A 26412-nucleotide genomic window follows, 5' to 3' on the forward strand; every position below is an offset into this window, starting at 1 on the left:
AAACAGCTTCTTTATTCATTAACCAATAAAGGCAACGCATAGACAGAAGGACTTCCCACACCATAAAAGTGATTAGATTTTTTTTTTTAAGTAGCAAAATAGAGCAGTAGTATTCACAGGGTGAATAGTTCAAACTTGAGTCTTCAAACACCTAACATTTAAAGAAAGGGCTGGTAGCAAGAAGGAGTATCTTGGGCAAGTCACAAGTTTCAGTGTGGGGATAAACTTAGAATTCAATCCATCCTTTTTCCTGTTTACCATGATATCATTCCCTTTCCCACAAGCTCCAAATCTGTATCTGCCTTAGAAGGAGAAAAAGAGGAAGATCCCAAGTCTCTGGCCCAGAAGCCAAAGAGCTTGTAGCACCCAGCCTTTTCCTAATGGGAAGTGTCTAGGATTCAGAACTTAGCAAGTGAGCATTCGATAACCAGCCCATAGCCCTCTTACTTAATAACAAATAAAGTGGTTGCTTCTTTGTTTCCCAGTGTATATGCCACTCTAAGAAGGATAATGCATCTTTTCAACAACAAAAAAATTGCCAGATACTCTATTCTCAAAGACTAGTCAATAAACACACATTTCCCTGAAACACATAAAAAAAAAAAGCGGAGAATTTTTTATCTATCTAGCTACCTCAGCAGGTCAAAGAAGGGTTTGTCCAGTGCCTAAGGGTCAACGGCCTGGGCTCATTAAAATATCTGAAACCTTGACCTAAAAGCTCGTTCTTTTTCCAGAACTAAAGATTTTTTACACCAAAGGCCCAGCAGCAAGGTGGCTGCAGGTGTAGAGTGGGGTAAACTCAGTTGACTTGAGCCAGAGTGCTCTCAGGTGAAAGGGTGGAGTTAAGCAGAGGAAGACTGTGGCCCTTTGACAGGACCGGAGGGAAGCTGAAGTGATCAAGGTCATAGGCTCGAGGGCAATTATTCCCACTGCCCACCAATTCCAGACTGGCCGCTGTGCGCATTAGGCCTTCAATCCAGTCCAGACACATTCCTGCAGTACCTTCACCAGGGCTGACAGCTTGACAGACAGATGGCTTGCATATTGACAGCACAGACACCCAGCCCTGCCTCCTGGCTGGTCATCCGTCAGCGCTTTTAGAGAGTGCACCAAAGATCTCTCAGAGGAAACAAAAGCAAGAAGAGAAGGGGGACACTTTCCCTGAAAAAAATCAGACAATTTTCTCAGGTCATAGCTGTGCACCCGTTTGATTGATTCCCCGTAATGTCATTTAGGTTTAGGTGTTAATGTTGGTATGACCTTGAACCTAGGGCGGACACCTTGCAGACCAGTATGGGCTGCTGGTCACATAATCAGTCACCTGTGGCTGATTCAGGCCTTGATCCCTCCCAGCCTTTTCCTTGATGATGTAAGTGTGTCCAAGAAGCCTGAACTTCACCATGAACTTATGCCCTACCTTACTGAGCAGTGTTTTCCCAATCAGAGTCTCTTAACCTTGAGCAAGAGGTGCCAGAACCCCAAGAAGCAATGAGTCTATGGCTCATTCAGTTATAACATGTGGCAAACAGATGACAAACACAGGCTAGACACTCAAATATTTGCAGAATGAATGAGAGAGCAAATACGCAGTTGAACAAAGAGAGATATCCCTGTGACATTCACTGGTCACTGTAGGAGCCTTGAATTCTCCACCTCACACTAACTGGGACTGGATGGAAGAGCCCTCCTTTGGGTCGGGACTTTGCCGGTATTTTCACTGGACTCTGTTACAGTTGTTTTGTTGCTACTGTTTTGTTTTGTGTTTAGCTTAGTTAATAAGCTCTTGAGAGTGAAACCCATGCTCGTTCCTCTGTGTCACTCATGGGACATATTTACCTTGAACACTAAATGTTCGAATATTTCAGACAATGAAGAGGTACACAAGGTTTCTTCTGCTCCCTCTGCTGTGGATATTGGCAGAGGTAGGAAAGGGAGAAAGTGCAGCGAGATTGAAGATGAAAGCATATGTGGAAGTACCTGGGAAGCAAACTTACAGATATATCTTATGTCTGCTGAGTCTTTACTGTGCTTCCAGGTCATTCACGGAAGCTCTTGAAACATTAGTATCAACTACTTCAAGGCTTTGCTAGAACTGTGCCCATTACCAGGTAAAGAGACTCAGTCTCAGAATGGTTGGATAGTTTGGAAAGCCCAAGAATCACAGCGCATGTATGAAACTAGAGCTAATCTCTCCTTCCGTACTCAATCTAGCACATACACACACATGCCACATCAAGCAAGGATTGACTGATTTTGTTCTTAGCGATAGTATTTCCATTTTATCAATAGTCTTACAAGTATAGATATTTTTATTAAATAAACTGAATTCGGTAAACTGCAACCAAAGGAAGGAGCTAAAAAGTTCAACCACCATCCTTACAAAATCTCCCTGAATTAATCTTCTTTATATCTGAGCTAAAATTTCAAGGAAGTTCCAGAGTAGCCTTGATTCATTTGTTAAAATATCCAGTCCATTGTAATTAAAACCTTTACTTCATCCAACTTAAAGACGTCCCTTAGACCCAAGTGTGAGTCCTCTAGGTTAGAAGCCAGGAGGAAGGGAAGAGCATGGGAAGCTCCTTCCTACTCTCCCACCTGCAATCCTCTCCAGTATCCTGTGCCTGTCCAGGCCGAGAAGGGAAATATGGTTTTTCCAGGAAATACAGTTGCAGCCCCACAGACAACCTCCAGGTAACAAGTGCAAACTGGCTGGGCGGGCTCTTCACTGGTTCAGTTTGTCACCTTCTAGTTTTTAAAGTTCCTGCTGAGCTTGCTAACTGCATCTCTCTTGGTAGTGGCAACAGCTGTGCTCTCGTGGCCTCCCAGGTCTCCAGAAATCCAAACAATTCTCCTTTCAGTGTTCCTAGACTGCCTCCCATAGAGCCCACATTTGGGCTCCAAGAACAGCCCTTTGTGTTGGGAGGAGGGAGGTCACTCCCAAGAGCCTCTCTGTACTTTACTCTTCCTCAGGCAGAAAGGAAACACTAAACCTTGCTTTCCCATGCTCTAGATGTCTGGAGGACCCCTGCCAGGCTCTCAAAGGACCCCCAAGGAAGCTTTTCTGCTTGGCTTTGCAAGCAGAAAGAAATATTGAGTGCTCAGAAGCCCCTCCACACTCTCCACGCAGGATTGCCCCTGTGGATGGAAGTGTTCCCCACCACTGTCAAACCCCTCTTAGCAGGTTCTGCACAGGTGCTCAATGTTCCCGTTAGAAGCAGTACCACTTGGCTCTAGTCCTCAGCCTCATAGACCCCAGGGAAACTGAACTGGAAGGAGTATCACTTTTTGAATCTGTGTGTGAATCCTCTGCCCTCAACCTAAATGTAAGCACTTAATGCCCCACACTCCTGCACATACATGCCCAGAGAAGCTACTGCAGGCACTTGCCTTTCAAATTCCTACTTGCACTGCAGAAATGTCCCCTGGTTGTAAAGGTTCTGTCCGAATGCTAACTCCAGGTGAAGACCCTCCTCTGAGAGGCTGTCAGGCAGAGAGGTTAGCCTGCTTATGCACATGGTTCTACTTCATCATCCTAATGATCAGGTGGGGGAGGGGATTACTCTCTTCTGGTTCTAGAACCTGGAAAGCAGAGGGAAGGGAGAAGAGAGAAAACCGTGGACAGAGCCATTGGGGAAACAAACCAACAGAGAAAGAGTGTTTTAATAGGTCCCTAATCTATAGTTTTGATTAAATACTCACGTACCAGGCATGGCTCAGAAGATGCAACAAGGGACAACCACTGGTGTAGGAGGTTCGTCTGTTTGTGTGTTGCTTTCATTGGTTGAATAAAGAGACTGCCTTGGTCTTTTGATAGGGCAGCCCTTAAGTGGGCAAAGTAGACAAACAGAATGCTGGAAAGAAGGGAAGTTTGGCAGATGCCATGAATCTCTGGCCTGAGACAGACATAGGTTAGAATCTTTCCCAGTAAGTCACAACCTTGTGGTGATATACAGATTATTAGAAATGGGTTAAACTAATATGAGAGAGTTAGCCAATAAGAGGCTAGAAGTAATGGGCCAGGCAGTTATTTAATTAATACAATTTCCGTGTGGTTATTTCCGGGGGTGGGGGGTTTAAACTAGCTGGGTGTCAGGACACAGCCTGCTTCTCCCTACTACAAACCAGGCACATTCCTATAGCTCTCCCAGGTCTCTGCTGTCAGCTCTGTCTTGCAGATAACACTGAGGTACAGAGAGTCTGTCTTATTCATTCAAACTCATTAGGCAAAAGCAACAGTGGGTCTTCCCACCACCTAGAAACTTCACTCACCAGCCTCTCATAGTAAAAGCTGGAGTTCAGAGGTGGATTATACCAGCCTCTTGTGCTGTCGTGAGTTTAGAATTACCCTTTTAGGACCTGGCAAGCTATGACCTGTTTTTGGATGGGCCATGAATTCAGAATAGTTCTTACATATTTAGCAGTTGTTTGTATATAAAGCAGTGCATGGAAATTGGTTTAGAGTATGGCCTATGAAGTCTAAATGACACACTATGCTCTACCCAAGGCTGGGCAATACTTCTTACTGATGTATCCTGAGCAATTGTGTCTATAAAAAGCATGGTGGCCAATTCTTAGAGACCAACACAGGACCAAGAATGTTATGTCATGTGCAGACCCAAGGCTCACAGCTCAATCTCAAGCATCAAAAGGGTAAATATATATGAAAAAAGAGAGAGGAAAAGGTGTCATGATATATGTGTGATGATACTTGAAGATCTCATGATGAAACCGACGACTTTATATCCTAATCTAAATTTTCATTAAAAGGTAATAGTTTTAAGAGGCAATTTAAGGTAAAGACTACCAAAAGTTTCCCTGGTTTGACTTCTCCCAATTCTCTAAACAGAACATGTCTGCATTTTTACATCTTATTTGACTTAATTAATGATATTTTGGTTTTAAAAAATAATGTGGGAGGGAGTAAAAATCTGTGCCATAGTGAATAGTTAGTGTTAATTTCAGACAGATCTGAGTGTCATCTAAGAGACCAGCTTCTGGGAATGCCTGTGGGGCTATCTTGATTAGTTCTGTTGGTGTAGGAAGATTGCCCACTATGGGTGGCATCTGTTCCTAGAGATCCTGAATTGTATAAAAAGTAGAATGTGAGCAGAGTGCAAATGTTGGTCTCACTCTGCTTTTCTCTTTCTTTTTTTCTTTTTTTCCTGAAGAAGCAACATGACCAGGCCTCTGAAACTCTTGCCTGTGTGACTCCCAACCCTGGAGGACTAGAACCTAGAACCGTGAGTCAGCATAAATGTGTCTCCCCTAAGTTGAAAGTACTTTATAACAGCAAGAAGGAAAGAAGCGAAGGCATAAAGTTCTAAGAACCATGCTATTCTTATAAGTACAGAGCTGGTTTACAAAGCAAAAGGAAACGGAGGGTGATAGTGTGTTCAGGACCAACTACAAGAGGAGAAACTCAAAAGGAGGGAGGAAGTTGTCACAGGTTTAGTGAGTCCTAACTTGAGACTCTGAGGATGGGGACAGGAGAGAGAGGTGGGATGGGGCGGGTGCTTCACCCTGGAAAATCTCATGGCCTCTTATAAATGGCTGAAAATGGAAATCTAAAGGGAAATGCAAGGGTTTCACATGGTGTGTGCTTGATGGTAAAGGAATCTGGTAGGACATGATAGGAAAATGCCATGGAGCCAGTATCAGCAAGAAGACTCCATTTGGAAGGAAAGATGACTGAGCCAAACTTCATGTGGTCAGTTCCTTCTCATATACCCCAGAAAAGCACCTGAAGGTCTTCTCTTCCATCCCCTAACCTCAGCACCAGAGGACAGCAAAGAGCAGGGCCACAGAGCAAAATCCTTGCTGTTCAAATCCAGCAGCATGACAGAGTCAGCTGGTAGCTACACTCCCAAGATGGTGCCCTTAAATTTATCTTTTGAGGTAGAAAATCCAGGGCTTGGGCTTTATGGTTTTCTTTCATCTCATTCTCTTTTTCTGTTTCAAAAGCTATTTTATCAGCAGATAGTAACAGCGATGACAAGAAGATCAGATGTTTAATTTGCATAGCTGAAATCATGTTCAGTGTTTTTTATCTTTTCCCTCTTGCCCCTAGACAATAAACCTCAGAACTTTGTCTTTCTTTCGAAGACAATTGCAAGCAACAATGGGTCCCTGGTACTGTATTCGACTTCCAGAGAAGCATATAAAACCTTCAGCCATGAGACTTTAATTCTCTCCTTTCCTTTCAGATCCCTGTCCATGTCAGCGGGGTGCTCTTACAACAAGGGGCTTTATTACATCTTACCCAACTGTTGGCAAGTCCTGAATCTTAAAGAGCCCTGTTTTGTAATATAAAGATTAGACTGCGCCACAGAATACTGAGAAGGGAAAGGAAAGAAACGATGTCATCAAGAAAAGTTTTTTCAAAACCCTCTCTGGGTATGCTTGTTTGAAGAGCCCGTATTATGCATTTGGAATTTGCTTTAATTATTAACAGAGAAAGGAAACATACCTTTTAAGCACAGAAACTTCAAAGGGTAAATAGTCACCAGGGTTCAGCATCTTCTGCCTGAAACACTGTCATAACAACCGTTTGGAGGGTTGGTTATTGTTTTTTTTTTTCTTTTGGTTCCATTCAATAATTGTAGCACAAATAATGAAGACCCAGAGACAGATATTGGGGTTCAACCTGAAGATCAGAAAAGCAAAGCAGCCAGCCACTGGCTCTTACCTCTACCTCAATCCAAAATGACAATCCTGCCTCCATGAATCCTCAAAATGAGGCCAGGCAGTGGTGGTGCACACTTTTAATCCCAGCACTAGAGAGGAAATTAAGACTGGAGGAGGCAGGTCTCCTTCCATTTTAGATTCTTCTCTAGTGCTGAGGTTAAAGGCATGCACCACTACCACCCAGCCTCTATGGCTAACTAGTGCGGCTACTGGGCTTAAGGGTGTGTGCCACCCCTGCCTTGTCTGTATGACTGACCAGTGTGGCTGTTTACTCTCTGACCTTCAGGCAAACTTTATTTGTTAAAATACAGATGAAATACCACTACAAATGATAATATAAAAATTGATTTTTAAGTTAAAAAATAAAGCCAGTAAAACTGGTACCTGCATGGGGCAAGCTAAGGCACTGACTCTGACTTAGTTAAAGGTCACACTGTTGATCCTCAGAGAGTGTTCTGCTCTTAAAAATCCAGAAAAATTGAAGATCTGGTCTCTAAGGGAAAACAAAAAGATGAGCCCTGCGTGCAGCAGCTTTCCACATGAATATATGAGTCACACAAAGGATGCCAATGCCAGGGGAAAAGGGACGAATTTGAGACCTCCAAAATGAAGGATACAGTAGTCCAACTGAAACCACTCCCCATCCAGTTACGCCTAGCCCGTGACTTTAGGCACTCCATAAACGGCCTGTGGCTTCCCAAAGCAGAGTCCACTGTCAGTGTGGTTTAAACCTAAGCTGAAGAACATACCAGCCCCCCTTCCTCAGGGACCAGACAGTCACCCACCAGCTATTTACCAATTTTATACCTTCACATCTACTGCACGGTGAGCTAGGGACAGACTTGTAGTGTGTAACAATGGCTCAGAGTTCACAGAGGCGGCCTCAGCTGACTCTGACCTCTCTGAAGAGGTCGGCATCCGTTTTCAAGTTATGGGTAATTATTTTCTCATCCAGCTTCCACTGGGTCCATTTCCTTGCACCTCCTTAACATCCATAGCGTCCATCCTCACCTGCCCTCTCCTTCACCTTGTCCCCTGCAGCTGCAGCTTCATTTCCACGATGGTCCTATGACCTTGTTCCTATCAATTAGATTCTGTCCGTGTCTCCCAGCGTCACCTCCACAGGAGAATGTAAGCGGGTAAGATATATGCTCATATATTCCAGCAGCTTACCAAGAGCCCTGTCACAAAGAAGTCACCCGTGAGGTGCCACTGGGAGGCATACACATCCATGGAACGAACAGGATACTTTTGACTTTTTTGGTGTGGTGTCCTTGACTCGATTATTAACTAGCTATTTCAAAGGTAGTAAGAGTACAGAGACAAAAGCATGAGCTATGGACCATGGTGAGCACTTATTCACTAATTAATTCAGTCAACAGATATTTATTGAGGTTGTAAATTCAAAATATTCGCACATCCAGCTTTGTTCTTCAGTGAGCTTGATTCTCCACAGACTTTTCTAATCAAGTAGTTAACTAATGAATTCACCCTTCATCCACTGACAATTTAAGCTAAGCAAACTCTGCAACCTCTCTTCCATTTGATTTTTACCTTAATGTTTAAATAAATTCAGCAAAGGATTCTGAGCCCAGTTCCCCATCCAGTGACATACACAGTGACTTAGCAGACTTCTCCCTAACAATGCCACTTAATGGCTATCATCATTACTATTGTTAGTGCCAGTTTAATATCATGGAGCAAGCATGGAGATACTTATAATGAACCTACACCCTCCAGGATTTTATAATATCAAGGACATGTGGCCCCTTCTTGTCTAGAAGTTTAAAGCGACTGCTAAGCCTCAGAGTTGGCCAAACCTTGATAAAAGTGTTCTGTATAATCGGTTATTTTTGATTTGTGGAAAATACATTCTCTTCTCCTCTAATAATAAGCAAGAAAATAGCTATTTTCTTTTTTGCCCATAGGGACCTCCGCATACAAATAATTCAAACAAAACTAAACTTTCAAACTTCACGCTTTCCCAAGGGAACCATCTTTTATTAGAAATCGTCACTTCAAAGGTTTGAATAAATGTGAGGGTTTAAAAAAAAAAACACTGGAAGCAATTTACATTTTTGTGTGTATATTCTCCAAATGATTCTGATCAGATTCAGGGAAACCACCCTGCCAGAAATGTTATGAAAGTGTGATACTTCATAGCACAGTGACATCATCCAATTAGTGACAGAAGTTGGCTGGGTGTTCAAACCCCCGAATAAGCCAGATCACATGAATTCCTGACCCAAACCAGGATTTTCTATGTACTTGGAGCCTGTCTTCAGTGATATCAAAGTCTTTTGAAGCCGCACTTGGCTGACTGATGTCATTTACAACAATAACCTGACATTTTCTCTATCACTGTACCAAAGTTTGCAAAATACTTCCTCACTCTATGTATTTATTGCTGTCATCTCTAAGTAATTGTCTAAACTTCATCTTGTTATTCTTCTCCTTGTGAGATTGGAAATCTAAAGATTAGGCTAAACAAAATTGCACAGCGAAAATATAGAGGAAAAAAAATGGAGTTCTGAAGCCAGATTTTATTTTAATATATTGGAATTTGTCCTAAACAGTTTTGGCCTGAATTTTTCATGTATCAAACTGTGTAAGGAAGATGGGGGGTGGAGGGAGATCAAAACTATCCATACTGATAGCATGTGCAAAACAGCTCTTCTAGATTAATAATGTCCTGTGTATATTCCCAGGTATTAAACTTAAATATGTCAATTAAAGACTTATAACCAAACTGCTAACTAGTCCTGTCTGAGTAACCATCAAAACTATATAACATGAATAAACTAGCAAAGACCTGAGAAGCGCTGATATTCAGGGCCAGTCATCATGGGTACGCATTGGCACGGCGACACTCATTAGTTATGACTAACACCCCTTCTGATTAATGAACACTTGCAATTAGATAATAAATAATGCCTTCTGTAAGCCTTGACACTAAGCTGGTCAGCCTCTGATGTTTTGACTCCCACAATCCACTCTGATAAGCACCAGGTAAATATTTATTCATTTTTATATACTGTAAAGGGATTGCAAAATTTGCAACGCTAGGTAACACAGGCTGTAGCGGTGGGGCCCAAACTAGGAAAGCCAAGCTGCTATATTTAGAGGCCCGGGGAGGGGCAGTAAGTATTTCATAGTCAAAGCAATTATAACCCATTGTGTAGCCACTGTAAGAGAGTTTTCTCTTTTAATCTGCTTATCTTCTATTTAGGATTTATTTGCTTTTGACAAGGCCTCTCTCACACATAGTCTTGCCTAATATACAACAGAATGTCAATGAGGCAGGATAGCTCTCAGTCCTAGAAACCCATTGGAAATCATCAATTCCCCACAGGGCCTGGAGTCATTGATTCCCTCCTGGGAACTGCCTTTAGAAAGAATGATCTCAGAGGAATTTAGAAGCATTAGTTCTGTCAGTAAGCCCAGAGCAGAAAAGTAGAGATAAATTCTCCTCTCAATTCAACTCAATTCCGGGAGTATTTATTGAGCCTCATACAGTCTTCAGGATATGAAAGTAGGAAGTAGTCCCTGGCATCAAGGAGCTTGCCTTCTTAGACTGGGGAAAGGGAGGCGGAGCCTTGAGAGGTCCTCTCCCTGAAGGTACTCCTCCTGATATACACAGCGGGAGCTATCTACCTGAAAATACTTTGCCTAGAGTACTCTACCTAAGGTACTCTCCCCTCGGCCCTCTAAGACCTTCCTCCTGAACGTATTCCCTGAAGGGCTCTTCCTGAAGTTGCTCTGTGTGAAATGCTCTAACCTACCCTACTCAAGGAATCCCGTTTGTTCTAGTTTGATCTGCTGCAGTGATAAACACCACGGCCAAAGGCAATTCAGGGGAGAAGGGTATATTTGGCTTACAGTTGGACAGGAACTCAAGCAGAAATCTTGGAGAAATGCTGTTTGATGTTTGTGTTCACCTACCTTAATTGTAGAGCCCAAAACAACCTCCTAGTGACATCACCCACAGTGGATTGGGCCCTCCTCCACCAATTGGCAATCAGGACAATGGCCCAGGGACATTCCCATAAGCCAATCGGATGGAAGCAATTCTTCAGCTGAGAGTCCCTCTTTTAAGGTGACTCAAGGTTGTTTGCAATTAACAGCGGAAACTAACTGGGACACCGCCTAAAGGTACTTTATGTGCCTATACTCAATCAGAAGTCTCTATCTGGGGTATGATCCCTAGAGGCTTCCTACCAGAATGTACTCTCTGAGCCTATTTCCTGAGTGAACACACAAAACCAGCTCCCAGAGCCCTGCTGATGTAAGTGATACAATCCCTACAAATTCCTTGATTACACTAAGTTCACAAACAAGGGTGGCGTGCACCAATATGTTACTGCTTTACTAACTTTCTAATAAAGCAAAAATTCTGCCACATTTACAAGAACCCAGATGGGGTAGTGCTATTGTGATTATCTTGTGCTTCTAGCTTAACTTTCAAGCTAGCTAATACTACGTGCAAAGTAGTCCTAAGTACGTGTGTTTACCAAAGAAGAATAAGGCACATCCCTAAGGGTTAGGGCTGTTTATCTCAACATGGTCCACTGATGTTTTTCAGAGATCCTCTGCCCTGTTAATAAGTTTGTTAGCACCCTCTTATTTATTATGCAAACGTGCTTAGATTTGCAAACACAGGTAACAACAGACCACAGGAATCCTTTGATACTATTATATTTCCTAATACATAAATAAAGATTCTCTCTCTCTCTCTCTCTCTCTCTCTCTCTCTCTCTCTCTCTCTGTGTGTGTGTCTGTCTGTCTGTCTGTCTGTCACCTCCTCTCTCCATCTCTCTGATCTGTCTCTGTCTCTTTGTCTCTCTCCTCTCTCCTGGCTGTTTCCTGATTCTCTCTCTCTCTGTCTTCCCCACCCCCTTGGCACACACATGCTCATGCACCTTCCCTGGATCTGTTTTATCCTTTGAAGTTGTTTTAATGGATTTGTGTTGTGCCTACACATAAATCAAATTGCCTAATAAAGTTAATGAAGAATGAGGTTCAAAGGGGGCCTGTCATCTTGGGACAGTGACTTGGAAAAGAGACTTATGTACTTGTTATAATGATGATTCTGAACAAAAGTAAAAATTGGAACTTATTTTCAACCCAATAGATGATGTGTGTGTTCAGGTCAGAAAATACCAACTGGACTTGTATGTTTTTCTGGATTTATATGTTTTTCTTGAGTTGAAAAAATACTAGGTAATATATGTAAACTGTACACACACACAAACACACACACCACCCATAAATTATACCAGCCAAGTATTGTTTTGCCTATAAATACTGTGGGACCTAACTCAAGACGATACTATATTTATGATGTTCTCAGTATTTAAAAACATTAAAGCAATTAGTGTAATAAAATGGATTTACCAAATGGAAGTATGATTGTTTTAAGTTCAGACCCTGCTGAATTCTAGAGAACTGACCACTAACCAGCATTTGTCCTCTAGCCACCTCTAGCTCTGGTGGACAAGGTGAAGGATCTCACATGCAGATGAGGACAGAGGAGTCTACAGAGTCCATCCCTCGCTTTCTAGCTCTAACGGTATTTACTGTCCACAGTCACCTGCAGACCTAGTGGTATGGACATCAATGGCATGGTACACCCTCCAAAAACAGCGCCTTTGGGATACCATCAGTGAGGTACAATACACATGACTGAAAAATTATAGGAATCTAAGTACCCATAGAATAACCCAAAAAGAGATTCAGATTCAAGCTAATCTCAGCATCGTGACCACACAGACCTCTCACCCCGTAGGGTGAATTACAGCTCTCAAGTTCTCAAAACATAGCCCACCAGCTTAGCATCCACATGACCAGAGAGATGGAGACTTTGTCTTTCACAAGGCCCCCAAGTGGAATGAATGCACAGCGATGATGCGGAACTGCTCTGGAAATCTTCCCCACATTTCCTGACCATCTTCTGCTATTAATTGATGACTAATGATCACTTTGATTTCAGCTGTGAGTCATCCAACCCCAAGTGAATCTGCTCAGATATTCCGAGCCCATCTTCCTGTTCCTTGAACAGATGTGGGAGAACTTCAGATGAGCCCAATAAGCATAATTTCAATATCTAAGATCATCCTCTCCTTGCTATGAATGTTGTGACCCCTAATGCAAAGGAAATCAAGAAACTCAAACGTAATCAATGTATTTTAAATTGGAAATCTGTTCCCAGTTACACCATAATGATTTGCCTTGCAAGCTTCTCCCTCTCCTGTTTAATTCCTTCCAGTAGGTGTAGCCCTGAGTCATAGCCCCAAGATTGCAGTTCTGAAAGCATTACCACACTGATCGGGGCTATGATTCTGATCTTAAAGGGTGTCTATTATTGGAGGACCCTGCTGCTAGGCAACATTAAGAGTGCTAGAGGGACTTTAAACGGATATTAAGAGGCCCTAAGATATGAAATCACTCCCCTGACTGTCAGGACTCCGATGCATGGATCCAAACAAGGAAGGGCAGAGAAGCAAACATCCAGAAGGAAGAAAAAGACAGACACAGAGGACTCTATATTCTAGACTGATTTCTTCCAGCCACCGACTCCTGGATGCTGAAGATTTGGGCAGGATACAAAGGAAGTGAACCCTGTCTCTGATAATGCTCTTCTCTTCAGTTGTGGTGAAGTCAGCAAGACTCTGTGTGGCATCTCAGCAGTGGGCTTCTTTGTCAGAGCTTTATGTACACTCATTCCCCAGGGAAGAGGTTTTGTCATCGTCATTCATAATCAAATCGAGACATTTGGGAGGTGGAGTCTTTGTTTTGCTATTGAGAGTGGGAAGGCATGTTCCAGAAGGTCCATTTTTAGGACGATGACTAATTATTTGCTTAGAGTTATTACTAACAGAATAGGTTTGCATAACTTAAAGTGGAAAACAAAGAATCAGCGGGGTGATTTATAATTAACCCTAACACTCATCAGAATAGCTGCCTTCAAACTCTCACCTGCCGTATCAGCGGCTCTCAAAGGCTAGACACAGACCTGCAGGAATAGCACTCAGTCCCTAGGCCTTATGCCCCCAGTCAGTATTTCCCAAACGTTGTCACATTTTCTCCATATGATTTGAGTGTACTTGAGAGCTTCACTCTCACTGGTTATCAGCTCTTGATCTTGATACTCATCAACATTGTGAGGGGAGCACTAAACAAATACCAGGGCAGGACCCCACATAGACCACTTAAGTCATAGTCTGCGGTAGTGAGGCCCAAGCGGCTCTGTAATTTTCAGATCTTCCCAGACTGCTCTCGTATACACACAGTGGATGGGAACTCCCATGTTGGATAGGTTTGGTTTGTCAGACCCAGCTCCCATTTACTTCTAAGAAAACTTCCATCAACAAACGAGTAAGCCATACAAACAAGGGCATGCTGTCAAATGCCTCTGCCACCAAGGTATGGTCACAAAGTCTCCCCACGTTTTAAACGTAACCTCCCTCAAAACCCCTGTATTCTAGGCTACCAAGAAGCATTTGTATAGCTACAATTATTCCAGCTATGGCTAAAAATGAGACAGGAATTAAATTAGCTTGCAATCTTTCTACATGTTTCTAGAGAACATGTCACCTGTCACTTGGAATGAGATGTGCTTCTCTCTCTCTCTCAGGATGTGGTATAATGAATTTTCTCTCTCTCTCTCTCTCTCTCTCTCTCTCTCTCTCTCTCTCTCTCTCATGAATGCAGAAATGTATTTATGGCACAAAAGGAGATTTATGTATTTTCTAAAAATCCTGGCAGCCAATAATAGCCTTGACTGACTCTCTAGGGCTCCAAATGCAACTAGATTGTATTTGGATATAAATCTGGAGGCATTGTAATCTTAGCTCTGTTTCCTTCCATTAAAGGCCAGAATGGGGCAAAGGGGTTTGGGGGAGAAGTAATGAAATTATTGATAAAATGCATAAAAATAAAATAGTAATCCAGGGAAGACCATTTCAGGATAATTTGTGCAAATTCTCAGAGACATGTATATGCCCAATTCTGGTGACTATGCTAATGAATTCTGAGATAACAAGGATTCTATACAGCCACAGCTTGGTGATAACTTATATTTTCTCCCTTAATGTCATGGAAATTTGTAATGTAAATATATTCAGAACAGGATTTGTCCCAGGGTAAGGAAGAAATTCCAAAACATCTGCAATCTGATATTTCCCCTCAGCTCTGTTATTTTAACATTCAAGGAGGTAGTAACAAGAGAATGGAAGGTGAGATCCACAACACTTATTCCTGAAGTCTGCAATCCATGGGATGACCTTGGTTCTCTAAAAGTCTGGGAGTAAAGCCAGTGGCAAATTGTTTGTGAATCTTTCTGGCACAGGTTCTAAAAATAAAATAATGATTAGTATTATATTATACATATTTCTATAATAACATTAAATATACATTAATAATAATAATAATATAAGTAGTAGTAGCAGTTTTTAGGCAAGGTATAGCAATGTAGCGTTGACTGACCTGAAAATCACTATGCAGACCAGACTGGCCTCAGTCTCATACAAATTCACCTGTCTCTCTGCCTCCCAATTGCTGGGATTTAAGGCGTGTGTCTCCATACCCTGATGAGTTCAGTTATTCTAAGAGCTAAATTGGAGTTCAAGAAAAGTTAACACACAGCAAAATACATGACAACCTGCAAAATAAGTAGCATAACCACTTTCGGAACTTAGAAGAGGGAGACATATTTGGAGACAGAAGTGAAAGTGGATTCAAACTAAACCTAAGAGGTGCCAGTAAACCCCAGTCTCATGAAGCCACTCTCCATACTCTTGTCATTCTTGGGCATGACTCGATTTTGAAATTAAACATCTTGCATTGTTCGATCTTGACAAAGTATATTCCTCGCTCACCGGTTAAAACCAGCTGCAGATTCTTGACCATATAGGAGGACATCAGCAAAGGATCAAGACTGTGGAAGCTGAGTGACAGGGAGCCAAGGGCCAGGTGTTCTGGAAGAGGACAGCAGACAGCACTGCTACTAATTCCTAGCCTCGTGGATGGTAGTGACCTATATTAGTTTTGGCCACTTTTGTTTGGGGTCTTGATTGTTTTAAGTGTCCTGTAGAGCAAATCCAAGAGTAGCAAAAAATGCCCTAAAGACATTTTTTTCTCAACTAAATTACATGCATTTATTTTTCACCATGGGGGTCAGAAGCGAAAAGCTAACAGGCTCCGAAGGGACAGTGCATGCTAATTCCACTCATGGTAAAGGTCCTTTAAAATGCCACTCATGCCCGAAGCACTGATGAGTTTGCGGGTTGCCAGGCACGAGGTGTGCTGTGCATACTCCCATTGGAACCCATTAGACAGCCTATAGATAGATGGGCGCTGAACAGCCACACGCGCACGCAACGCCATTCAAAAGTTTAAAAAAAGTTACTCGGCAATTACACAGATTCCCCAGCTCTAACAACAAGGCTAATGGCAGCCCATTTGCAATCAAGTACAGTAGATTAGTGTGGCACAAAGAGAGCTAAACTGTTTAGCGTCGGACTCAAAGCTCCCATAGAAATTACATTCAATTGGAATTTATAGAAAGTGATGGGGAGGGCTTGTGGCTTTATGCTGCCTGCTTTGCATAGCACACTCATCCATTGTGAGTGCAGATCAAACTCAACCCCCACCAGTAGACATGCGCAGAAAGCTGTATAAGATGCTCTCCCAAGCAGTCTACAAGGTATGTGTGCTCTTACAAACCAACTTCAAGTACTGCTAATGAATCAGAGGCATAGATATAGGCAGTAAGTTGGCTTAGTATTCCTACCTACTATGTTCCATACAAGGAAACAGATTCTTCCCAGTTCATGCAAGACGACACATATGCATACATGGGCTTATGGGTTTGTGCACGCACACACATCACACACCATGCTAGTGTTAACCCAACTGTCTAGGTTTGGCACTTTTAGAACTGAACATTCCATGACCTTGAACTCTCTCAGACCTGTGAAAAGTACAATACTCAGTCACCACAACATACCTGAACCTACAATGGAAATAATCTAAAATACTGAAAACCTTCAGCATGAAGAATTATCCAATAAAATTCTTTGAGGAAAATCTAATCTAATTACCCAGGTTAAGTCCTTTTGGGGAACAAAAGAAAAAAAGTACAGATTGACACTATCCAGGTTTCTACCTATTCCTGTCTAAATCAGGGGCGCACTATCAAAGCAGTGGCTAGTGATCTGTTTGCACAATTGTTTCTTCCATATCTCACTGGCTGCCTTAACCTTCGAGAGGACAAGGCTGCTCACTGTTTTATTCCCAATGCCTGGAACAGTGCCTGACCTATAGTAGAAACTCCATAAATATTTGTTGAGTTGAAGGAACAAATTGAGAAGAGAAGTCTGTGGGTGTTGTGGTGTGGGAGGAGGTTTAAATGGAAACCCAGAGAATGCAGAGTTGCTGCTTTGCAGGCAAGAGCAGCACAGATTGTACTTTCCCATCTCATCTCAATCTTTGTTTAATATGTGCATTATTGGCCTGATTTTCATAGGTAGAACAAAATACTTGAGGCTAAGTATTTATAAAGAAAAGACCTGACCCAGGGGCAGCGACACTTGTCTATAATTCTAATATTTATGGCACAGAGGCAAGTTGAGTAAGAAGGACTATGAATTCAAGGCAAGGGTGGAGGTATCAATAAAATGAGTCCTTGACTCAAAAGGAGAGGGATTGTGGGAGGGGAGAAGGGAGAGGAGAGGAGAGGTGGGCACGGGAATGGAGGGAGAAGAGTGCAGAAGAGAGGAGAAGGGAAGGGAGAGGGGAGGAAATGAGAGGAGAACAGGGAATGAAAAGAGGAGGGAAGAGGAGAAGGGAGGGAAGGTGAGGGAGTGAGGAGAAGGGGAAGGATGTAAATTTACTTAGTTCGCAGTTTTAGAGGCCTAAATGAATGTCATTGGTGCCTGCTTGACTGTAATTAGGGTCCCCTTACCTATATGATAATCATCATGGCAGATGACATTATAGCATAAGACAAAGATTGCACAGTGGGTAACACAGGAAGAAAGACTTCAAGGTGATGGCTAAGTTCATTATATGTCAACTCCCTCTTAACGACTAACTCAAGGTCATAAAAAAATCTAGGAGCTCCTTCAGAGGGGAATGAACCAATGACTTTCTAGTAGGTCCTACCTTCTAAAGGTTCTGCCACCTCTCGGCCACATTCTTACCATAGCCACCGTCGCTTCCAATATCAAGGATATGCAGGAAGAAAACTAAGAGCTGCTATCTGGCAATAAAGTAAAGACAGAGCCCTCATTCATCTCAGGATAGACTTGCCCTATGGATAAAGGGCACACTTATCCCATTTCCACTATGCTTGCAGTCTCAAGAATGAACAGGGTGACCCTCCTTTAAGAGGGTAGAGTTCCACCACTATCCTAGCCTGGCATGTAAGGCCATGCTTGCCTCTGACCCAGGAAGCTGTATGCTTCTCAACTAACACCTGCTGTGGCCAGCAAGCCCAAGGCCTAGAATCCATAGCCAGCACTAAGGGAGAATCCAGTGCCGTCTGTTGGTAGTAACTGAGAGGTGGTGAGAAAAGTAGGGTCGACACAGAAGTTAGTGAGTGGTGACAGTCACATCACTTGACTTACTCTTCATTTCCTGTCTTGGTAAGGACATAGAACATGGCCAAGAGTGCAAGGACACAGATGGAGAATGGCGATTTCCATTCTAAACTCAGTCACCTTTTTAAAGTCTGACAGGAAGAAAATCCAGAGACATGTTTGCAGTTTCCTTGCATAAATGAAGAAATACCACCTAGCCCTATTAGCTCAGCAAATCAGCTAATACCTAGTGGCGTGATACCAGTTACACATTTGACACAGTCTACTCCTTCCATCCCCTCTCCAAGAAACTCCTGCAGCCGGTGACTGCCCCTCCGTAGCTATTCCCCCTCCTCTGTTTAATTTCCCCATACAAGACCAGCCGCAGCTCAGTTGTGGACGACGTAATTCAATAGATTTGCAGATATGTCCTGAGTCAATCTTAATTCTATTTAAGGGACAGTCGATAGAGTCATCTCTGGGGCTTTCCGAGACGAATTTCATATACCATGTACTGAACAGAGTGGAAAGAGAAATGCACTTCTCTTAAGAGATAAAATGAGTTCAGTTTCTGAAGTATTCTGTCTCTTCCACTTCTCCATTACAACAAGATTTGGGATCACACTTGGGAGATGGTTTGGCAGATCTGAATGGATGGTAAAGGGGGAACGCATTTATATAGAAAACAGCGCAAGTAACCATGACCTCGTGAGTTGTTGGTGTGTCCCCAGCAATGCTTTATCCCTGTGAATGTTATTTTCTCCACTTGAGAGCCACTCCTGGCCTTTCCATGAGGTATCCTTCCATGAGAATCGAGAACCACGGAGCTTAGGAGCAGCTCAGGTGCCAGTCCCACCACAATAGCTTCTCTTCTCTTCTTTCTTCCTCTCAGCCCCAACACCCGATTGCAGGTGACTTCCCATCAGTATCACTTATCTTGGGCATTCACCCTTTTCTTATTTCTGCTATTAAGTGTGCTTTATTTTCCTAGCTCCTCTGGGATTTCCTTTAAGGTCAAGGTGCATCCACCTCATTTCTTTTAGAGTCTTCTAATAATAAACAGTCAGATGTCTGAGTTATTGTCTATAGAACAAGCATGCCCAAAGTTTCCGATGGCATACATTAACCATGCCCAGATTTTCAGTGACTCACAAAAGTGATGTTCTTCACTTGTCAGGGTGACAAACAGCTGGTACTCACTGTCACCCTGAAGCCTAGGCTGAAGAGGCAGCAACCCGCTGAAGTCTGTCCTTCCTGTGGTGAATATCAGAGCAACATAGGTCATGGCAAGGAATGCGACATATCTAAGGGCTCTGTTCTGTCACAACTCATGCCATTTGGCAGAATACGGCACAAGATCAAGTCCTAAGGTGGTAGGAAGAAGTAAACGCTGCACTGCAAAGTCATGCTAAGGCATAGCTCTCGCTCCCTCTGTCCACCTGCGGGTTGCTAACTCCCCAAGGAGCGTGACCTCTTAGTCTTCCTAGTTGGTCTAGTGGAGGTACCACCTCTTCTCAAGGAGCTGAAGCATGCCATCTATTGCTTGTCCTTGGTTCAGCACGGCTCAGGAGGTTACCTAAGAGCACAACACACAAGCAAACAGACACAGCTAAGTAAGTGACTATGTTTGCAATGCAGTGCAGTTCTGCATTCCCCCGTCCAGTGTGCAGACACATGTGACAGGAGGTGGGGGAAACAAAAGGGAGAGAAAACAGCCGTTGCTGAAATCTGGTTGTAAAATCCAGAGAAAAATAATCCACTGCAATTGCAACACATCAGTACTGGCAAGAGAATTGCCAGTGGCCTTTAGAATCGGAGCTCCGGAGATGAAAACAAGATATTTGCTACTTAAGATTTTCACCTGCCCATGCTGCTTTTCCCCCACCTAAAGCGCTAATCCTCTGCCGGCCACATCATAACTGCCTCTGCGGCAGGACTGACTACAGCGTCCAAATACCCACTTGTGGATTCAGGTGGTGAATGGCCAGCAGGTGTGTCTGAAACAGACAAACAACTATAATCCAGATTTCTCTGGGACTATAAGCAAGAAAAAATGGGAAAGGAAAACGAATGCTCTGAGGACGGCCCTCCGGCATGCAATTGACTTGGCCAGGCACAAGGGTTTCTCTCTACATGAGAACTGTAGAATCGGAAGCGTGGAAAAAGGGTCGCGCATCTGCTCTCCCTCAAACGGCACACAGAGGAGGCCAAGGCAAGTCATAGCTGGACAGGGAGCAGGGAGTCGACAACTGGGGCATGCCAGGATGCTGCTTCCCAAAAGCCCAGTGCTCGTCGTCAGCCCGCAATCTGTAAAGTGTTATTATTAAAGTACTTACTCCACGATTGGATTTCATTCCAGCCAGCTTTCAAGTAGGTTTTTAATTGTACAATAAAGCCCATTTGTTTGATGCACAGTCCTAGCTTTCTAAATCGTGTCTGCTCGCATTCACTCTCATACACGTTGCTCAGTAATTAGTCAAGTCGATCCCGGCCTTTAGTGCAAATTAACGAGGTTCTACCAGAATGGGTTTCTGAGGTTTTGATGAGACACAAGAATAGTTCTCTCTCCCTTTGCCCACTCCCGTGATATATGATCAATTTCTTTAACTCAAAATGCATTTCCAATAGCCCTCTCTTTCCCAAGTCAGCATGTCTGTTATAACTTAGACTTCGGGAAGGGAGTCAGTACCAGGGCAGTGTGACTAGGGAGAAAATGGGTGGAAACAGAAGTCCTTTATTGTATTTTGCTTTGAATAAGAATGGTAACATCCTGAGCAGAGGCAACAATATTGATAGGAGCCCCAATCCTCTTCAGACAGCAACAATTATCCTATCATAGGCATATGGTGTCCCTTACTTCTCTGAGTACTCCTGACATGATAGTGTGGGCATAATTAACATATCAAAATGGAGCCCCATCTCACTGACTGTTCAAACAGTATATAGTATGCCCTTGTCAAATGGTTTCTTTTAACCACATAGAAAGCCCAAGTGAACATTTACTTTCCTATTATGTCTTAGGAATGAATTTTGACAGTACTAATAATAGCATTATTTTAAAATATATAGTCAAGGGGACATACTCTACAGTGTCACCGGGATGGTATATTTGTCTTCGGCTTAATTTGCCCTCACTGTGTATTATTAGGAGTTAACACCTTACTTTTGTTTAATAACTGGCTTCACCGCCCATGGCTGACTCCAAACTGATCACTCAGGCCTGCTGATGAAATTCCTAATTCATCCTTGTTAGAGCAATTAGAGGGAAATTGGATAACCGCGCCACTTCTTGCAAAGGTCTATGTGTAGCTATAGCCTATCCCCCAAGAGGTTAAACAAACGCTCACTTTAGCTTGCCAGTGAAATAGATACTTTCCCTGTAAGTGAGATGGGACCAAATTAATTTAGACTTCAAGAAGTTTTTAAGTGGGAGCTGCAGCTAAGCTTCCTTTCTCCTCGTTCTGTGCCTTAGCCTGCACACAGCCGGGTTAAGCATTGTCTGCCACTTGAAATCAATTATGGTTCTCTGCATACACCATGGTGACACGAGCCATCCTTCAACATGCTAGCTTCAGATGTCTTTCCTCCTTGCCCTTGACAATGGCAGCTTGAACATAGAATGCCCATAGAATTAACATGAAAACTTATTAATTACATTTGCCTGGTGGGGATTAATGGATTGGCTCTTGCGTCAGAAGATGGCATTTCTTCTGTAGGTAGATTTTTAAGCAGACTGGGAAAGTGTAAGGGATAAGGAAGAGAGTTGTGATGGTTCGGGAGCTTAGGAATGGGAGGAGAATTGAGACGATTCAGTGAGAGATAAGGCTGATCTCTTGAGGCCAGAGTTGGTTTGGACCCAGAGACCAAAAAGGAAGAAACAAGATCCATCAGAAAATCCCAAAGTTTCCAATCCCTAGTCAGACATCTCTGCTAATTTTTCTTAGTCTTGGGTGAGTTATTTGACTTGTTGGGGCTAAGTTTTCTTATCTGTGCAGTAAGAGCTTTGCAATCTCTGGATTCCAGCTGACTCCACACAGCTAGAATACACTCTACATCAAGGAACAGAATAAACGGGTCTCTTCTTGTCAAAGCACAGGAAATGCATGGATAAGTAGCTGTTGACCTTAGCTCAGTTGGAAGTCACCAGGGTCAGCGTCTCTGCAATAATGCTGCAGTTCCTTTGGACTTTTTCCCATCCTGCCTTGGGTGATCATCACAGGGGCCGCCGCCTCTCAGGTGTGATGTGCATGTTCCAAATTAGAACAAAAGGACAAGCAGGGGAACATCACTTCCTCAAGCTTTCCCACACGAGTTCTTCCTACATCTCATTTCTATAAAGATTGCACTGGGCACAAAGTAGCCAAGATTCTAGCAGTCAGTTTTCCAGCGTGTTGTGTAGGAAAGGAGACAGAGCAGGGAGGACCAAAGCTGACTCAGCCTGTAACAACTACTCCTCAGTGTCTGCAACCTGGTGTTAAATACCGCCCAACTCTCCCTGGACTTGCTGTCGCTTTGTGGGTCTTCAGCTTGCAGCATGATGGAATGAGTTGGCCGTGTTACCCCCACAGCCACAGCGGAAAGGAAATGTCCCTTCCACATGACGTCAGTGCAGACAGGTAATCTGTGTTGCCCAGTCACTGGCATGCAGAGGTGCTACACATCTGCTGCTGATGAAAGTGTTTACATGTTGATGTGCTTATTATCGATATCGGCGCCCCCTTATCTTGCCATCTAGGAAGATCCCAACTTCTCCAAAAGGCTATTAAGCATAACTAACAAGTTCTTCAAATCTTTTCTTCATCATTCTAAAGAAATTCTACAGAGTGGTTCAACTTGCTGAAGCCAAATCTAGTGAAGTAGTCAGGACCCAGATGTGGGCCTTGATCCACTCAGTTCTGGGCAAGAGGATGCAGACAGATAGCATTCATTGTTTGCTATCATCATACGCCTTGGAGTACTCTGCCAAAGAGCTGTTATTTTTGAAACTCCAATGGCTATTGTCAGGCCCCAACCTAGCAACTAGCATCTCCATCCTTTTCCTGAATGTGACCATTCCCTTCCGTCATGATTGCCCTGCAGCCTGAAGAGCTTCTCAATTGGCCGAGTCCTACATGGCCTTGAAGACACAGTGACGGTAAAGATTTGCCAAGACCCGTGGCTTTTAGAGCTCAGCATCTCTATGTTGTGTTGCCGGACCACATGGTGGGGTTCCTTTCAACAACTTTTTGTTACATTTCTCTCTGGTGCTTCAAAGTAGGAAAAGAATAGGGATCTTTCCGGGCTGCAGCATTTGCAATCACTTTTGTGTTGTGGCAAATGTGATAATAATCATGGTGATAGTTTTGCAACAACGCTCTGTGGGCATTATTATCACCATCATCATTATCCCTACCACCACCACCATTATCATTATTGTTACTGTTGTCACTAATAGCATTTAACATCCAGGGAGCACTACCAAGAGGCCAGAGCCCTGAAATGTATAATCTTTTCCTACTGAACAAGTATCTTTGAAAAGCCACTGGGATAAGCAACACATAGGAACCTCAAGAGAAATGGAAAATTCTTCCCTTGAAATTTCAAGGAAGGAAGAATCGGGGATATAAAACTAGAAGGATTGGGGACTTAGGAAATCTAGTCTTTATTTATTTGAATACCCTCTCTATAACCTTAAGCTAGGTTCCTATCATTTTAGGGTTCCAATTAGCTGCAATGCACTGTTAACTATAAAGAACAGAGGGTATGCATATCCCTTCTGCATCTTAGTAAGAGTAAGACTAAGGAGACAAATGTTGATCTTGGAAGATCTACACAGTGATCAACTTGCCAATGCCAAGTCTGAGTTGTGGTCTGAAGCAACAATTTCTCTAAAGCAAAGGGAAGCCCAAGCTGTTTTTTCTTTACCTTTCTTTCTTTCTTTCTTTCTTTCTTTCTTTCTTTCTTTCTTTCTTTCTTTCTTTCTTTCTTTCTTTCCTTTCTCTCTCTCTCTCTCTCTCTCTCTCTCTCTCTCTCTCTCTCTCTTCTTTCTTTCTTTCCTTTTTTATTTGTTCTGCCCCATAAGAACTACATTCTCATTTACAGAAAAACAAATCAAGCAATAGACTGGAAGAAAGGACTAATGCAGCTGGGCTGGCCATAGCTGCTCACGTGCTAGAATATGTCCCTCTTAGCAGCATGCTTCCAGTCACCATTCAGACACATGGACTTCTCTGTGTGGTTTGGTAATTATCTGAGCTTGGCCAGGAGACTTGTCCTTTCCTGTATGAAGCAGATTCAGTATTCTAGAGAGCAGCTGGCCAGGAGACATGTCCTTTGTTGTATGAAGCAGACTCAGTATTGTAGGCAGCAGCTTGCCTCTTCCCCATTCAAGGGAAGAGGAATCAACAGAGCATGTTCCATGTTAAATAGAGCTCAGGGTGTTTAGCCCCTTAGCAATCAGATGGAGGTCCATTTCCCTTTGCTAGGAGATCCAGGCAGTATAGGAATCGATCCCAAATTACCCCTCCTCCTTAATGTGTTAGGGGTTGACACACACACCGTTAACTCAGCCATAGATTGTGTTCCTGTTCCCCAGATCTCACCTTCATTTTCATTTTCTGCTAAAGACACCACACTACACTCAGTTGTCATAGCTCTTTGGTCTCCTCCAATCTGTGCATTTCTCTTCCTTTGCCCAATTTTCATGATGCTGACCATCTTAAGGAATGCTGGTCAGATATCTTGTATCTTATAGAGTGTTCCTCAGTTTGAATTTTTCTTGTGGGTTTTTAAATTTTTCCCTCAGAATTGCATTAGAGTTGTAAATTTGGGGGTAAATACCTCAGGCAGGGAAAGCCTCCCCTCACTGTGAAGGGTGCATAGACTCACCATGACTTCCAACAGATCTTGTCAGAGGTGACTACCTGAGCTGGCAATGTATCAGTTCCAATCTTTCAACGCTGTGAGTTACGACTGTTCCCTTACCATATTCTGTCCTTTACAGCATGTCTCTAGGTTCAGTTCCCGCCTGGAAGGACTGGGGTAGAGCTCCTGTGGAAGGTATCTGCATGCGCTATGCAGGAGTCTTCTGTAAGGAATACTTGCTCCATCTTTCATTCATTTGTATCAATATGAGCTACTAATTAATGGGATTTGTTTTTCTTAGTGTATTTCCATTACAGCTGTTGGGAGCACTCTCAAGATGGCTCCTGTGTCCTTTTGATGTGTTTCCATTTCTCTCTCTCCTTCCATTTCCCCCTCCTTTCCTTTTTTATAAATTATTTAGCACTTCTTGGCTTTCTAACACTACAATATGTCCCAAACTTCTATTTCCCAGCCTGTACACTGTTCTCCAAAGAACTCTGTGCTGTTCATGCAAGAATGTCACATACAAAAAAAAAAAAAGAAAAAAAGGTCTGGGTGCTAAGTGCACTCCTTAGTATCGAACAGTCCTTGTTTCTAGACCATGTATGCAGAGAGAAGAGGTTTGGTTTGAGCTCATAGTGTTACAGGTTTCTGTCTATAAGTGGTTGGCTGGTTGGCTTTGTTTTGGAAGGAGGTATTGTAGCACTTCAAACAAGGAATGCTTAGAGAAGAATGGTTCACCTCATGGCCAGAAGACTAGGGAAAGAGGAAGTGAAAAGAAGTAGGTGCCTAACTTTACCCTCCAACGGCACACCCTAATGATCTGAGACTTCCCATTAAGCCCCACCCCCTAAAGATTCCACTGACTCCCAGCACAACCACAGCCTTTGACATATAGAACTTTGAGGGAGGTTTAAGATCCAAACAATAGCAGAAAATAACCCACGCACACACAGACAGCTGTATCCACCTACCTGAATATCGGCTTGCACATACACACTTGTATCTAGATTCCCACAATCAACAGTAGGACCTCTTGTGTGTGGCATAAATCCAGCACCTCAGGGCTTCCAGAACATTGTCTATTTGTGCCGATGACTCTTAACAGCTTTCTCTGACTCTGGGAAATCTGGTTTCCATTTTCCAAAGACCATTCTTTGCTCAATTTTAACCTCATTTGAAGCCCCCTCATCCTGTAGTCTCAACTGGGTTTCTGTGCTCCAACCTCTCAGTATGCCATACACATCTCCTTCATGATATTTGAGGAAATATCAAAATGTCTATTGGCTTACTGCCTGCCACCCTG

This window comes from Chionomys nivalis, chromosome 4 (assembly GCF_950005125.1).
Source record: "Chionomys nivalis chromosome 4, mChiNiv1.1, whole genome shotgun sequence".
Classification (NCBI taxonomy): domain Eukaryota; kingdom Metazoa; phylum Chordata; class Mammalia; order Rodentia; family Cricetidae; genus Chionomys; species Chionomys nivalis.